Source organism: Hyla sarda, unplaced genomic scaffold (genome assembly GCF_029499605.1).
Source record: "Hyla sarda isolate aHylSar1 unplaced genomic scaffold, aHylSar1.hap1 scaffold_927, whole genome shotgun sequence".
Classification (NCBI taxonomy): domain Eukaryota; kingdom Metazoa; phylum Chordata; class Amphibia; order Anura; family Hylidae; genus Hyla; species Hyla sarda.
Genome location: NW_026610957.1, coordinates 60,636 through 75,454, shown reverse-complemented (window position 1 = coordinate 75,454; position 14,819 = coordinate 60,636). Strand labels below are relative to the sequence as shown.

General features: G+C 46.6%; 7 non-coding genes and 1 pseudogene across 7 annotated transcripts; all 8 read left to right on the top strand.

The window, feature by feature from the left end:
• The first annotated feature begins 8 nt into the window (after window positions 1-8).
• LOC130349925 (U2 spliceosomal RNA) lies at window positions 9-199 on the top strand. Its single transcript, XR_008887149.1, has one exon. It is a non-coding gene; the product is annotated as a U2 spliceosomal RNA (small nuclear RNA).
• A 2,089-nt stretch (window positions 200-2,288) lies between these two features.
• LOC130349894 (U2 spliceosomal RNA) lies at window positions 2,289-2,398 on the top strand (annotated as a pseudogene).
• A 762-nt stretch (window positions 2,399-3,160) lies between these two features.
• LOC130349890 (U2 spliceosomal RNA) lies at window positions 3,161-3,345 on the top strand. Its single transcript, XR_008887120.1, has one exon. It is a non-coding gene; the product is annotated as a U2 spliceosomal RNA (small nuclear RNA).
• A 2,094-nt stretch (window positions 3,346-5,439) lies between these two features.
• LOC130349924 (U2 spliceosomal RNA) lies at window positions 5,440-5,630 on the top strand. The gene has a single exon (XR_008887148.1). It is a non-coding gene; the product is annotated as a U2 spliceosomal RNA (small nuclear RNA).
• Window positions 5,631-7,734: 2,104 nt separating this feature from the next.
• Window positions 7,735-7,925, top strand: LOC130349923 (U2 spliceosomal RNA). Its single transcript, XR_008887147.1, has one exon. It is a non-coding gene; the product is annotated as a U2 spliceosomal RNA (small nuclear RNA).
• A 2,092-nt stretch (window positions 7,926-10,017) lies between these two features.
• Window positions 10,018-10,208, top strand: LOC130349922 (U2 spliceosomal RNA). The gene has a single exon (XR_008887146.1). It is a non-coding gene; the product is annotated as a U2 spliceosomal RNA (small nuclear RNA).
• Window positions 10,209-12,298: 2,090 nt separating this feature from the next.
• On the top strand, window positions 12,299-12,489 carry LOC130349921 (U2 spliceosomal RNA). The gene has a single exon (XR_008887145.1). It is a non-coding gene; the product is annotated as a U2 spliceosomal RNA (small nuclear RNA).
• A 2,083-nt stretch (window positions 12,490-14,572) lies between these two features.
• On the top strand, window positions 14,573-14,763 carry LOC130349920 (U2 spliceosomal RNA). Its single transcript, XR_008887144.1, has one exon. It is a non-coding gene; the product is annotated as a U2 spliceosomal RNA (small nuclear RNA).
• The last annotated feature ends 56 nt before the right edge of the window (window positions 14,764-14,819 follow it).

The window sequence follows — 14,819 nt, the reverse complement described above, 5'->3', positions numbered from 1 at the left end:
TCACGGTTATCGCTTCTCGGCCTTTTGGCTAAGATCAAGTGTAGTATCTGTTCTTATCAGTTTAATATCTGATACGTCCCCTATCTGGGGACCATATATTAAATGGATTTTTGAGAACGGGGGCCGATTTCGAAGCTTGCTTCCGTCGCCCTATGCATTGACCCGATATGGCAGTATCTTCGGGTACAGTGCACCACCCCCTTACAGGGTTAAAAAGAAAGATTCCTACTTTCATTGCTACCTGCTTGCTGGCTAGCCAGCTAGCCAGCCCTGTGGGCCTTGCTGCTGCTGCAGCCAAAAAACAAAAGGTGGTGCTGCTGCTGCTTCTGCTGCTTCTGCTTCTGCTTGTGTCTGGCCCCTGTTGGAGCGTCCAGGCACAGGACTTCTGCTGCTGCTGACTAAATGGCCTCCTTAATTGGATCATTTGAGTAGCCAGCACACCTGTGCAGGTAGGGCATGACATGATAGGCAGCTGCCTTGATAGCGGGTGGGTGCTGAATGTTCCTAATTGACAAAATAAGATTAATGCTTATGAAGAAATATAAAATCTCATCCCTTCCCCAATATCGCGCCACACCCCTACCCCTTAATTCCCTGGTTGAACGTGATGGACATATGTCTTTTTTCGACCGTACTAACTATGTAACTATGTAACATAACATGGGGGGGGGGGGGGGGGGTCTCCTGGCTGTTCACACAGGTGTGTCATTGCTGTACATTGACCATGCATTGCTTCTGTGGTATTGCAAAGGCAAAGACAAATGCTTCCAGCCATCCATTGCACTAATGGATTGGTCATCAGCTGGCTGTCTATGTCCCGCATCAATATAGACCAAAGTACAGAGGGTTAGGCTATGCTATTGTGCACCTACCTGATGCATCAGAAGGTGCGAGGCCCTTGCTAAATTCTGTGCACAGACTTTGAGATCTATGCTTTAGACTGTATCTAAACCTGCTCCAACATGGACTGACATTCTGGCCTACTTTCAGCCGATGCGACTTGTCTGTCGCTGAACAGTCGCTTTTTATGTATTCAGCACCTATGTATAATGTTGTAAAAATGCTCTAGAAGCTAAAGTCGCAGAAATGTCACACATATTTGGCCTGCAACTTTCTGTGCGACAAATTCAGACAGGAAAAATCAGTATAAATCCTTAGAAAATTATCCCCCAGTGTCTCCATCTGCTGGCGGTATTGAATAAGCATTGCTGCACTGATGGGGTATGCATTAGACGAAAAAAAAGAAGAAAAAGAAGAATAATACGCCCAGAAAAGAGGCGAAAAGGAGAAAAACGTAAAAAAACGTGAAAAAAAAGTAAGAGGAAGAGAAGGGAAAAAAAGGTGGAAATGGGTTTAAAAGTGATTTCGGCGGAGAAATATATATATATATATATATATATATATATATATATATATGCGCACACACACACATAGATATAAACGTATTCTCCGTTGAGATATTGCAGCCGCTGCTGTGTCCAGGCCCAGGAGCCTTAGCACTGTGCTGTGATGTCACTCAATACCACTGACATCACTAGGTGTAAACAACATCTCTCCTTTGCTGTGTATGTGACTATGGAGCTGTTTGGTGATGTCGTCTATTACGGCCTTCATAGAAGCAACAGGAGATTGTTGCATCCATCTTGAACCCTCAGAACTACAGTGCTATGATGTCACTCACTTCCACAGGCCTTGCAGAGTGTAAACAACAACAACCCAGCTTTGTTGTGTATGTAACCAAAGGGATTTGTGATGTCACCTAGAACCTTCACAGCAGCGACAGCTTTATGAGGAGCATCAGCACTGCTCTGCCTGAGCAGAACCATCACCGCCATAGGTTGTCAAATAACCCGGATTTAACCCACACAGGTAAGTCCAATGGGGTGCAGGCATGTCCTCTATGCTTACAGCTTCCCGTGGGTGTTGGTTTGATACCGTTTGGGGACAGCCAAGGAGGCATCTGCAGGCAACAAAGGTAGGTGTGTGCTTGTGTGTGTGTTTCCTATGCAGATCCTAAGCCCAGTGTCACATGCAAGTAGGAGGAGTAAGAAGGGTTCCTGGCAAATCCGGGTTATGGATTGCATTTAAAAAGGCCCCGTGGGAGTGCAATGGGCCCCTGTCTTGCTGCTTAGCAATAATGGTATGGGTTTAGGTTCTGCTGTGTGTACTGGTGGTTGACTGCCCCCCAGCCCAGAGTGTGCATGGAAAATTGTCTGGCAGCCTCCCTGACAGCAAGCAGTGATAGTGCCCATGAAGGGGACCTTGTTGGGCCCGCCCCTTTCACGGTTATCGCTTCTCGGCCTTTTGGCTAAGATCAAGTGTAGTATCTGTTCTTATCAGTTTTTCATGCCGGTGTATAGTAACGCCGGTATGGGGCTGGTGGGGATGGGTGCTGCATGGAGGATGCAGGTGTACAGGGGCTTTCCGGGGCTGGTTCTGAGGAATCAGCTCGACGGCTGCCCCGATGTGACCTGTTCCCTCCGGGTCTCGCCATGAGGCTGAGAGGGTCTAGAGCCGAGGTACTTTTGTGCCTCGGGGAGTGGTGACCCCGAGGTGCCGAAACTCACTGGGAGAATAGGCTCACTGAGTTGAAGCACGGGCACCATAATCTCTTCACCTTGTGGCACTCACCTCTTGATTCCCGGCCTTCTGGCTAGGATCAGAGAAATTTTTATAGATCCGGCCGGATGTCCGGGCAGTATATCTGCACACATTCACTTATTTATTTATTTTTTGTCTCACTGTGTCACTTTTTGCGTGTTGTGTGTTCACAGGATTGGTCAGGATGCGGTAGCCCTTCTGGGTGTCCCTCCTGGCGGTCTAGGGGAGGTGTGTGTGGCCATTAGGTTCCGCACCTCCCTGCAAACACCCCGGGTACTCCTGCTTCGGCAGGGTACCTACCGTAATCGGCTCTGCGGGCAGATACCTTGGCTAACGCTAAGGGGGATGCCGGGAGCATTTGTGGTCCCCTAGTAGCTTCGGCGAAAAGGGACATCGAACCTGGAACCTCGCAGGTACCTTTTGGTCCGGAGGCGAAGGGTAAGGTTTGTTGGGGGGCCTCTCTCCTATCGGAGAAGGGCTTGCGATAGACCGCATCCTTTGTGCACGTTTTTTTAGTGTAACACGTTTGCACTTTTTCTTGCACTTTGGGTGAATCGAAAGCACGTTCCTCGGCTTTAGATAGAAAAAGTATCTGTTCTTATCAGTTTAATATCTGATACGTCCCCTATCTGGGGACCATATATTAAATGGATTTTTGAGAACGGGGGCCGATTTCGAAGCTTGCTTCCGTCGCCCTATGCATTGACCCGATATGGCAGTATCTTCGGGTACAGTGCACCACCCCCTTACAGGGTTAAAAAGAAAGATTCCTACTTTCATTGCTACCTGCTTGCTGGCTAGCCAGCTAGCCAGCCCTGTGGGCCTTGCTGCTGCTGCAGCCAAAAAACAAAAGGTGGTGCTGCTGCTGCTTCTGCTGCTTCTGCTTCTGCTTGTGTCTGGCCCCTGTTGGAGCGTCCAGGCACAGGACTTCTGCTGCTGCTGACTAAATGGCCTCCTTAATTGGATCATTTGAGTAGCCAGCACACCTGTGCAGGTAGGGCATGACATGATAGGCAGCTGCCTTGATAGCGGGTGGGTGCTGAATGTTCCTAATTGACAAAATAAGATTAATGCTTATGAAGAAATATAAAATCTCATCCCTTCCCCAATATCGCGCCACACCCCTACCCCTTAATTCCCTGGTTGAACGTGATGGACATATGTCTTTTTTCGACCGTACTAACTATGTAACTATGTAACATAACATGGGGGGGGGGGGGGGGGGGTCTCCTGGCTGTTCACACAGGTGTGTCATTGCTGTACATTGACCATGCATTGCTTCTGTGGTATTGCAAAGGCAAAGACAAATGCTTCCAGCCATCCATTGCACTAATGGATTGGTCATCAGCTGGCTGTCTATGTCCCGCATCAATATAGACCAAAGTACAGAGGGTTAGGCTATGCTATTGTGCACCTACCTGATGCATCAGAAGGTGCGAGGCCCTTGCTAAATTCTGTGCACAGACTTTGAGATCTATGCTTTAGACTGTATCTAAACCTGCTCCAACATGGACTGACATTCTGGCCTACTTTCAGCCGATGCGACTTGTCTGTCGCTGAACAGTCGCTTTTTATGTATTCAGCACCTATGTATAATGTTGTAAAAATGCTCTAGAAGCTAAAGTCGCAGAAATGTCACACATATTTGGCCTGCAACTTTCTGTGCGACAAATTCAGACAGGAAAAATCAGTATAAATCCTTAGAAAATTATCCCCCAGTGTCTCCATCTGCTGGCGGTATTGAATAAGCATTGCTGCACTGATGGGGTATGCATTAGACGAAAAAAAAGAAGAAAAAGAAGAATAATACGCCCAGAAAAGAGGCGAAAAGGAGAAAAACGTAAAAAAACGTGAAAAAAAAGTAAGAGGAAGAGAAGGGAAAAAAAGGTGGAAATGGGTTTAAAAGTGATTTCGGCGGAGAAATATATATATATATATATATATATATATATATATATATATATATGCGCACACACACACATAGATATAAACGTATTCTCCGTTGAGATATTGCAGCCGCTGCTGTGTCCAGGCCCAGGAGCCTTAGCACTGTGCTGTGATGTCACTCAATACCACTGACATCACTAGGTGTAAACAACATCTCTCCTTTGCTGTGTATGTGACTATGGAGCTGTTTGGTGATGTCGTCTATTACGGCCTTCATAGAAGCAACAGGAGATTGTTGCATCCATCTTGAACCCTCAGAACTACAGTGCTATGATGTCACTCACTTCCACAGGCCTTGCAGAGTGTAAACAACAACAACCCAGCTTTGTTGTGTATGTAACCAAAGGGATTTGTGATGTCACCTAGAACCTTCACAGCAGCGACAGCTTTATGAGGAGCATCAGCACTGCTCTGCCTGAGCAGAACCATCACCGCCATAGGTTGTCAAATAACCCGGATTTAACCCACACAGGTAAGTCCAATGGGGTGCAGGCATGTCCTCTATGCTTACAGCTTCCCGTGGGTGTTGGTTTGATACCGTTTGGGGACAGCCAAGGAGGCATCTGCAGGCAACAAAGGTAGGTGTGTGCTTGTGTGTGTGTTTCCTATGCAGATCCTAAGCCCAGTGTCACATGCAAGTAGGAGGAGTAAGAAGGGTTCCTGGCAAATCCGGGTTATGGATTGCATTTAAAAAGGCCCCGTGGGAGTGCAATGGGCCCCTGTCTTGCTGCTTAGCAATAATGGTATGGGTTTAGGTTCTGCTGTGTGTACTGGTGGTTGACTGCCCCCCAGCCCAGAGTGTGCATGGAAAATTGTCTGGCAGCCTCCCTGACAGCAAGCAGTGATAGTGCCCATGAAGGGGACCTTGTTGGGCCCGCCCCTTTCACGGTTATCGCTTCTCGGCCTTTTGGCTAAGATCAAGTGTAGTATCTGTTCTTATCAGTTTAATATCTGATACGTCCCCTATCTGGGGACCATATATTAAATGGATTTTTGAGAACGGGGGCCGATTTCGAAGCTTGCTTCCGTCGCCCTATGCATTGACCCGATATGGCAGTATCTTCGGGTACAGTGCACCACCCCCTTACAGGGTTAAAAAGAAAGATTCCTACTTTCATTGCTACCTGCTTGCTGGCTAGCCAGCTAGCCAGCCCTGTGGGCCTTGCTGCTGCTGCAGCCAAAAAACAAAAGGTGGTGCTGCTGCTGCTTCTGCTGCTTCTGCTTCTGCTTGTGTCTGGCCCCTGTTGGAGCGTCCAGGCACAGGACTTCTGCTGCTGCTGACTAAATGGCCTCCTTAATTGGATCATTTGAGTAGCCAGCACACCTGTGCAGGTAGGGCATGACATGATAGGCAGCTGCCTTGATAGCGGGTGGGTGCTGAATGTTCCTAATTGACAAAATAAGATTAATGCTTATGAAGAAATATAAAATCTCATCCCTTCCCCAATATCGCGCCACACCCCTACCCCTTAATTCCCTGGTTGAACGTGATGGACATATGTCTTTTTTCGACCGTACTAACTATGTAACTATGTAACATAACATGGGGGGGGGGGGGGGGGTCTCCTGGCTGTTCACACAGGTGTGTCATTGCTGTACATTGACCATGCATTGCTTCTGTGGCATTGCAAAGGCAAAGACAAATGCTTCCAGCCATCCATTGCACTAATGGATTGGTCATCAGCTGGCTGTCTATGTCCCGCATCAATATAGACCAAAGTACAGAGGGTTAGGCTATGCTATTGTGCACCTACCTGATGCATCAGAAGGTGCGAGGCCCTTGCTAAATTCTGTGCACAGACTTTGAGATCTATGCTTTAGACTGTATCTAAACCTGCTCCAACATGGACTGACATTCTGGCCTACTTTCAGCCGATGCGACTTGTCTGTCGCTGAACAGTCGCTTTTTATGTATTCAGCACCTATGTATAATGTTGTAAAAATGCTCTAGAAGCTAAAGTCGCAGAAATGTCACACATATTTGGCCTGCAACTTTCTGTGCGACAAATTCAGACAGGAAAAATCAGTATAAATCCTTAGAAAATTATCCCCCAGTGTCTCCATCTGCTGGCGGTATTGAATAAGCATTGCTGCACTGATGGGGTATGCATTAGACGAAAAAAAAGAAGAAAAAGAAGAATAATACGCCCAGAAAAGAGGCGAAAAGGAGAAAAACGTAAAAAAACGTGAAAAAAAAGTAAGAGGAAGAGAAGGGAAAAAAAGGTGGAAATGGGTTTAAAAGTGATTTCGGCGGAGAAATATATATATATATATATATATATATATATATATATATATATATATATATATATATGCGCACACACACACATAGATATAAACGTATTCTCCGTTGAGATATTGCAGCCGCTGCTGTGTCCAGGCCCAGGAGCCTTAGCACTGTGCTGTGATGTCACTCAATACCACTGACATCACTAGGTGTAAACAACATCTCTCCTTTGCTGTGTATGTGACTATGGAGCTGTTTGGTGATGTCGTCTATTACGGCCTTCATAGAAGCAACAGGAGATTGTTGCATCCATCTTGAACCCTCAGAACTACAGTGCTATGATGTCACTCACTTCCACAGGCCTTGCAGAGTGTAAACAACAACAACCCAGCTTTGTTGTGTATGTAACCAAAGGGATTTGTGATGTCACCTAGAACCTTCACAGCAGTGACAGCTTTATGAGGAGCATCAGCACTGCTCTGCCTGAGCAGAACCATCACCGCCATAGGTTGTCAAATAACCCGGATTTAACCCACACAGGTAAGTCCAATGGGGTGCAGGCATGTCCTCTATGCTTACAGCTTCCCGTGGGTGTTGGTTTGATACCGTTTGGGGACAGCCAAGGAGGCATCTGCAGGCAACAAAGGTAGGTGTGTGCTTGTGTGTGTGTTTCCTATGCAGATCCTAAGCCCAGTGTCACATGCAAGTAGGAGGAGTAAGAAGGGTTCCTGGCAAATCCGGGTTATGGATTGCATTTAAAAAGGCCCCGTGGGAGTGCAATGGGCCCCTGTCTTGCTGCTTAGCAATAATGGTATGGGTTTAGGTTCTGCTGTGTGTACTGGTGGTTGACTGCCCCCCAGCCCAGAGTGTGCATGGAAAATTGTCTGGCAGCCTCCCTGACAGCAAGCAGTGATAGTGCCCATGAAGGGGACCTTGTTGGGCCCGCCCCTTTCACGGTTATCGCTTCTCGGCCTTTTGGCTAAGATCAAGTGTAGTATCTGTTCTTATCAGTTTAATATCTGATACGTCCCCTATCTGGGGACCATATATTAAATGGATTTTTGAGAACGGGGGCCGATTTCGAAGCTTGCTTCCGTCGCCCTATGCATTGACCCGATATGGCAGTATCTTCGGGTACAGTGCACCACCCCCTTACAGGGTTAAAAAGAAAGATTCCTACTTTCATTGCTACCTGCTTGCTGGCTAGCCAGCTAGCCAGCCCTGTGGGCCTTGCTGCTGCTGCAGCCAAAAAACAAAAGGTGGTGCTGCTGCTGCTTCTGCTGCTTCTGCTTCTGCTTGTGTCTGGCCCCTGTTGGAGCGTCCAGGCACAGGACTTCTGCTGCTGCTGACTAAATGGCCTCCTTAATTGGATCATTTGAGTAGCCAGCACACCTGTGCAGGTAGGGCATGACATGATAGGCAGCTGCCTTGATAGCGGGTGGGTGCTGAATGTTCCTAATTGACAAAATAAGATTAATGCTTATGAAGAAATATAAAATCTCATCCCTTCCCCAATATCGCGCCACACCCCTACCCCTTAATTCCCTGGTTGAACGTGATGGACATATGTCTTTTTTCGACCGTACTAACTATGTAACTATGTAACATAACATGGGGGGGGGGGGGGGGGTCTCCTGGCTGTTCACACAGGTGTGTCATTGCTGTACATTGACCATGCATTGCTTCTGTGGTATTGCAAAGGCAAAGACAAATGCTTCCAGCCATCCATTGCACTAATGGATTGGTCATCAGCTGGCTGTCTATGTCCCGCATCAATATAGACCAAAGTACAGAGGGTTAGGCTATGCTATTGTGCACCTACCTGATGCATCAGAAGGTGCGAGGCCCTTGCTAAATTCTGTGCACAGACTTTGAGATCTATGCTTTAGACTGTATCTAAACCTGCTCCAACATGGACTGACATTCTGGCCTACTTTCAGCCGATGCGACTTGTCTGTCGCTGAACAGTCGCTTTTTATGTATTCAGCACCTATGTATAATGTTGTAAAAATGCTCTAGAAGCTAAAGTCGCAGAAATGTCACACATATTTGGCCTGCAACTTTCTGTGCGACAAATTCAGACAGGAAAAATCAGTATAAATCCTTAGAAAATTATCCCCCAGTGTCTCCATCTGCTGGCGGTATTGAATAAGCATTGCTGCACTGATGGGGTATGCATTAGACGAAAAAAAAGAAGAAAAAGAAGAATAATACGCCCAGAAAAGAGGCGAAAAGGAGAAAAACGTAAAAAAACGTGAAAAAAAAGTAAGAGGAAGAGAAGGGAAAAAAAGGTGGAAATGGGTTTAAAAGTGATTTCGGCGGAGAAATATATATATATATATATATATATATATATATATATATATATATGCGCACACACACACATAGATATAAACGTATTCTCCGTTGAGATATTGCAGCCGCTGCTGTGTCCAGGCCCAGGAGCCTTAGCACTGTGCTGTGATGTCACTCAATACCACTGACATCACTAGGTGTAAACAACATCTCTCCTTTGCTGTGTATGTGACTATGGAGCTGTTTGGTGATGTCGTCTATTACGGCCTTCATAGAAGCAACAGGAGATTGTTGCATCCATCTTGAACCCTCAGAACTACAGTGCTATGATGTCACTCACTTCCACAGGCCTTGCAGAGTGTAAACAACAACAACCCAGCTTTGTTGTGTATGTAACCAAAGGGATTTGTGATGTCACCTAGAACCTTCACAGCAGCGACAGCTTTATGAGGAGCATCAGCACTGCTCTGCCTGAGCAGAACCATCACCGCCATAGGTTGTCAAATAACCCGGATTTAACCCACACAGGTAAGTCCAATGGGGTGCAGGCATGTCCTCTATGCTTACAGCTTCCCGTGGGTGTTGGTTTGATACCGTTTGGGGACAGCCAAGGAGGCATCTGCAGGCAACAAAGGTAGGTGTGTGCTTGTGTGTGTGTTTCCTATGCAGATCCTAAGCCCAGTGTCACATGCAAGTAGGAGGAGTAAGAAGGGTTCCTGGCAAATCCGGGTTATGGATTGCATTTAAAAAGGCCCCGTGGGAGTGCAATGGGCCCCTGTCTTGCTGCTTAGCAATAATGGTATGGGTTTAGGTTCTGCTGTGTGTACTGGTGGTTGACTGCCCCCCAGCCCAGAGTGTGCATGGAAAATTGTCTGGCAGCCTCCCTGACAGCAAGCAGTGATAGTGCCCATGAAGGGGACCTTGTTGGGCCCGCCCCTTTCACGGTTATCGCTTCTCGGCCTTTTGGCTAAGATCAAGTGTAGTATCTGTTCTTATCAGTTTAATATCTGATACGTCCCCTATCTGGGGACCATATATTAAATGGATTTTTGAGAACGGGGGCCGATTTCGAAGCTTGCTTCCGTCGCCCTATGCATTGACCCGATATGGCAGTATCTTCGGGTACAGTGCACCACCCCCTTACAGGGTTAAAAAGAAAGATTCCTACTTTCATTGCTACCTGCTTGCTGGCTAGCCAGCTAGCCAGCCCTGTGGGCCTTGCTGCTGCTGCAGCCAAAAAACAAAAGGTGGTGCTGCTGCTGCTTCTGCTGCTTCTGCTTCTGCTTGTGTCTGGCCCCTGTTGGAGCGTCCAGGCACAGGACTTCTGCTGCTGCTGACTAAATGGCCTCCTTAATTGGATCATTTGAGTAGCCAGCACACCTGTGCAGGTAGGGCATGACATGATAGGCAGCTGCCTTGATAGCGGGTGGGTGCTGAATGTTCCTAATTGACAAAATAAGATTAATGCTTATGAAGAAATATAAAATCTCATCCCTTCCCCAATATCGCGCCACACCCCTACCCCTTAATTCCCTGGTTGAACGTGATGGACATATGTCTTTTTTCGACCGTACTAACTATGTAACTATGTAACATAACATGGGGGGGGGGGGGGGGGTCTCCTGGCTGTTCACACAGGTGTGTCATTGCTGTACATTGACCATGCATTGCTTCTGTGGTATTGCAAAGGCAAAGACAAATGCTTCCAGCCATCCATTGCACTAATGGATTGGTCATCAGCTGGCTGTCTATGTCCCGCATCAATATAGACCAAAGTACAGAGGGTTAGGCTATGCTATTGTGCACCTACCTGATGCATCAGAAGGTGCGAGGCCCTTGCTAAATTCTGTGCACAGACTTTGAGATCTATGCTTTAGACTGTATCTAAACCTGCTCCAACATGGACTGACATTCTGGCCTACTTTCAGCCGATGCGACTTGTCTGTCGCTGAACAGTCGCTTTTTATGTATTCAGCACCTATGTATAATGTTGTAAAAATGCTCTAGAAGCTAAAGTCGCAGAAATGTCACACATATTTGGCCTGCAACTTTCTGTGCGACAAATTCAGACAGGAAAAATCAGTATAAATCCTTAGAAAATTATCCCCCAGTGTCTCCATCTGCTGGCGGTATTGAATAAGCATTGCTGCACTGATGGGGTATGCATTAGACGAAAAAAAAGAAGAAAAAGAAGAATAATACGCCCAGAAAAGAGGCGAAAAGGAGAAAAACGTAAAAAAACGTGAAAAAAAAGTAAGAGGAAGAGAAGGGAAAAAAAGGTGGAAATGGGTTTAAAAGTGATTTCGGCGGAGAAATATATATATATATATATATATATATATATATATATATATATGCGCACACACACACATAGATATAAACGTATTCTCCGTTGAGATATTGCAGCCGCTGCTGTGTCCAGGCCCAGGAGCCTTAGCACTGTGCTGTGATGTCACTCAATACCACTGACATCACTAGGTGTAAACAACATCTCTCCTTTGCTGTGTATGTGACTATGGAGCTGTTTGGTGATGTCGTCTATTACGGCCTTCATAGAAGCAACAGGAGATTGTTGCATCCATCTTGAACCCTCAGAACTACAGTGCTATGATGTCACTCACTTCCACAGGCCTTGCAGAGTGTAAACAACAACAACCCAGCTTTGTTGTGTATGTAACCAAAGGGATTTGTGATGTCACCTAGAACCTTCACAGCAGCGACAGCTTTATGAGGAGCATCAGCACTGCTCTGCCTGAGCAGAACCATCACCGCCATAGGTTGTCAAATAACCCGGATTTAACCCACACAGGTAAGTCCAATGGGGTGCAGGCATGTCCTCTATGCTTACAGCTTCCCGTGGGTGTTGGTTTGATACCGTTTGGGGACAGCCAAGGAGGCATCTGCAGGCAACAAAGGTAGGTGTGTGCTTGTGTGTGTGTTTCCTATGCAGATCCTAAGCCCAGTGTCACATGCAAGTAGGAGGAGTAAGAAGGGTTCCTGGCAAATCCGGGTTATGGATTGCATTTAAAAAGGCCCCGTGGGAGTGCAATGGGCCCCTGTCTTGCTGCTTAGCAATAATGGTATGGGTTTAGGTTCTGCTGTGTGTACTGGTGGTTGACTGCCCCCCAGCCCAGAGTGTGCATGGAAAATTGTCTGGCAGCCTCCCTGACAGCAAGCAGTGATAGTGCCCATGAAGGGGACCTTGTTGGGCCCGCCCCTTTCACGGTTATCGCTTCTCGGCCTTTTGGCTAAGATCAAGTGTAGTATCTGTTCTTATCAGTTTAATATCTGATACGTCCCCTATCTGGGGACCATATATTAAATGGATTTTTGAGAACGGGGGCCGATTTCGAAGCTTGCTTCCGTCGCCCTATGCATTGACCCGATATGGCAGTATCTTCGGGTACAGTGCACCACCCCCTTACAGGGTTAAAAAGAAAGATTCCTACTTTCATTGCTACCTGCTTGCTGGCTAGCCAGCTAGCCAGCCCTGTGGGCCTTGCTGCTGCTGCAGCCGAAAAACAAAAGGTGGTGCTGCTGCTGCTTCTGCTGCTTCTGCTTCTGCTTGTGTCTGGCCCCTGTTGGAGCGTCCAGGCACAGGACTTCTGCTGCTGCTGACTAAATGGCCTCCTTAATTGGATCATTTGAGTAGCCAGCACACCTGTGCAGGTAGGGCATGACATGATAGGCAGCTGCCTTGATAGCGGGTGGGTGCTGAATGTTCCTAATTGACAAAATAAGATTAATGCTTATGAAGAAATATAAAATCTCATCCCTTCCCCAATATCGCGCCACACCCTTACCCCTTAATTCCCTGGTTGAACGTGATGGACATATGTCTTTTTTCGACCGTACTAACTATGTAACTATGTAACATAACATGGGGGGGGTCTCCTGGCTGTTCACACAGGTGTGTCATTGCTGTACATTGACCATGCATTGCTTCTGTGGTATTGCAAAGGCAAAGACAAATGCTTCCAGCCATCCATTGCACTAATGGATTGGTCATCAGCTGGCTGTCTATGTCCCGCATCAATATAGACCAAAGTACAGAGGGTTAGGCTATGCTATTGTGCACCTACCTGATGCATCAGAAGGTGCGAGGCCCTTGCTAAATTCTGTGCACAGACTTTGAGATCTATGCTTTAGACTGTATCTAAACCTGCTCCAACATGGACTGACATTCTGGCCTACTTTCAGCCGATGCGACTTGTCTGTCGCTGAACAGTCGCTTTTTATGTATTCAGCACCTATGTATAATGTTGTAAAAATGCTCTAGAAGCTAAAGTCGCAGAAATGTCACACATATTTGGCCTGCAACTTTCTGTGTGACAAATTCAGACAGGAAAAATCAGTATAAATCCTTAGAAAATTATCCCCCAGTGTCTCCATCTGCTGGCGGTATTGAATAAGCATTGCTGCACTGATGGGGTATGCATTAGACGAAAAAAAAGAAGAAAAAGAAGAATAATACGCCCAGAAAAGAGGCGAAAAGGAGAAAAACGTAAAAAAACGTGAAAAAAAAGTAAGAGGAAGAGAAGGGAAAAAAAGGTGGAAATGGGTTTAAAAGTGATTTCGGCGGAGAAATATATATATATATATATATATATATATATATATATATATATATGCGCACACACACACATAGATATAAACGTATTCTCCGTTGAGATATTGCAGCCGCTGCTGTGTCCAGGCCCAGGAGCCTTAGCACTGTGCTGTGATGTCACTCAATACCACTGACATCACTAGGTGTAAACAACATCTCTCCTTTGCTGTGTATGTGACTATGGAGCTGTTTGGTGATGTCGTCTATTACGGCCTTCATAGAAGCAACAGGAGATTGTTGCATCCATCTTGAACCCTCAGAACTACAGTGCTATGATGTCACTCACTTCCACAGGCCTTGCAGAGTGTAAACAACAACAACCCAGCTTTGTTGTGTATGTAACCAAAGGGATTTGTGATGTCACCTAGAACCTTCACAGCAGCGACAGCTTTATGAGGAGCATCAGCACTGCTCTGCCTGAGCAGAACCATCACCGCCATAGGTTGTCAAATAACCCGGATTTAACCCACACAGGTAAGTCCAATGGGGTGCAGGCATGTCCTCTATGCTTACAGCTTCCCGTGGGTGTTGGTTTGATACCGTTTGGGGACAGCCAAGGAGGCATCTGCAGGCAACAAAGGTAGGTGTGTGCTTGTGTGTGTGTTTCCTATGCAGATCCTAAGCCCAGTGTCACATGCAAGTAGGAGGAGTAAGAAGGGTTCCTGGCAAATCCGGGTTATGGATTGCATTTAAAAAGGCCCCGTGGGAGTGCAATGGGCCCCTGTCTTGCTGCTTAGCAATAATGGTATGGGTTTAGGTTCTGCTGTGTGTACTGGTGGTTGACTGCCCCCCAGCCCAGAGTGTGCATGGAAAATTGTCTGGCAGCCTCCCTGACAGCAAGCAGTGATAGTGCCCATGAAGGGGACCTTGTTGGGCCCGCCCCTTTCACGGTTATCGCTTCTCGGCCTTTTGGCTAAGATCAAGTGTAGTATCTGTTCTTATCAGTTTAATATCTGATACGTCCCCTATCTGGGGACCATATATTAAATGGATTTTTGAGAACGGGGGCCGATTTCGAAGCTTGCTTCCGTCGCCCTATGCATTGACCCGATATGGCAGTATCTTCGGGTACAGTGCACCACCCCCTTACAGGGTTAAAAAGAAAGATTCCTACTTTCATTGCTACCTGCTTGCTGGCTA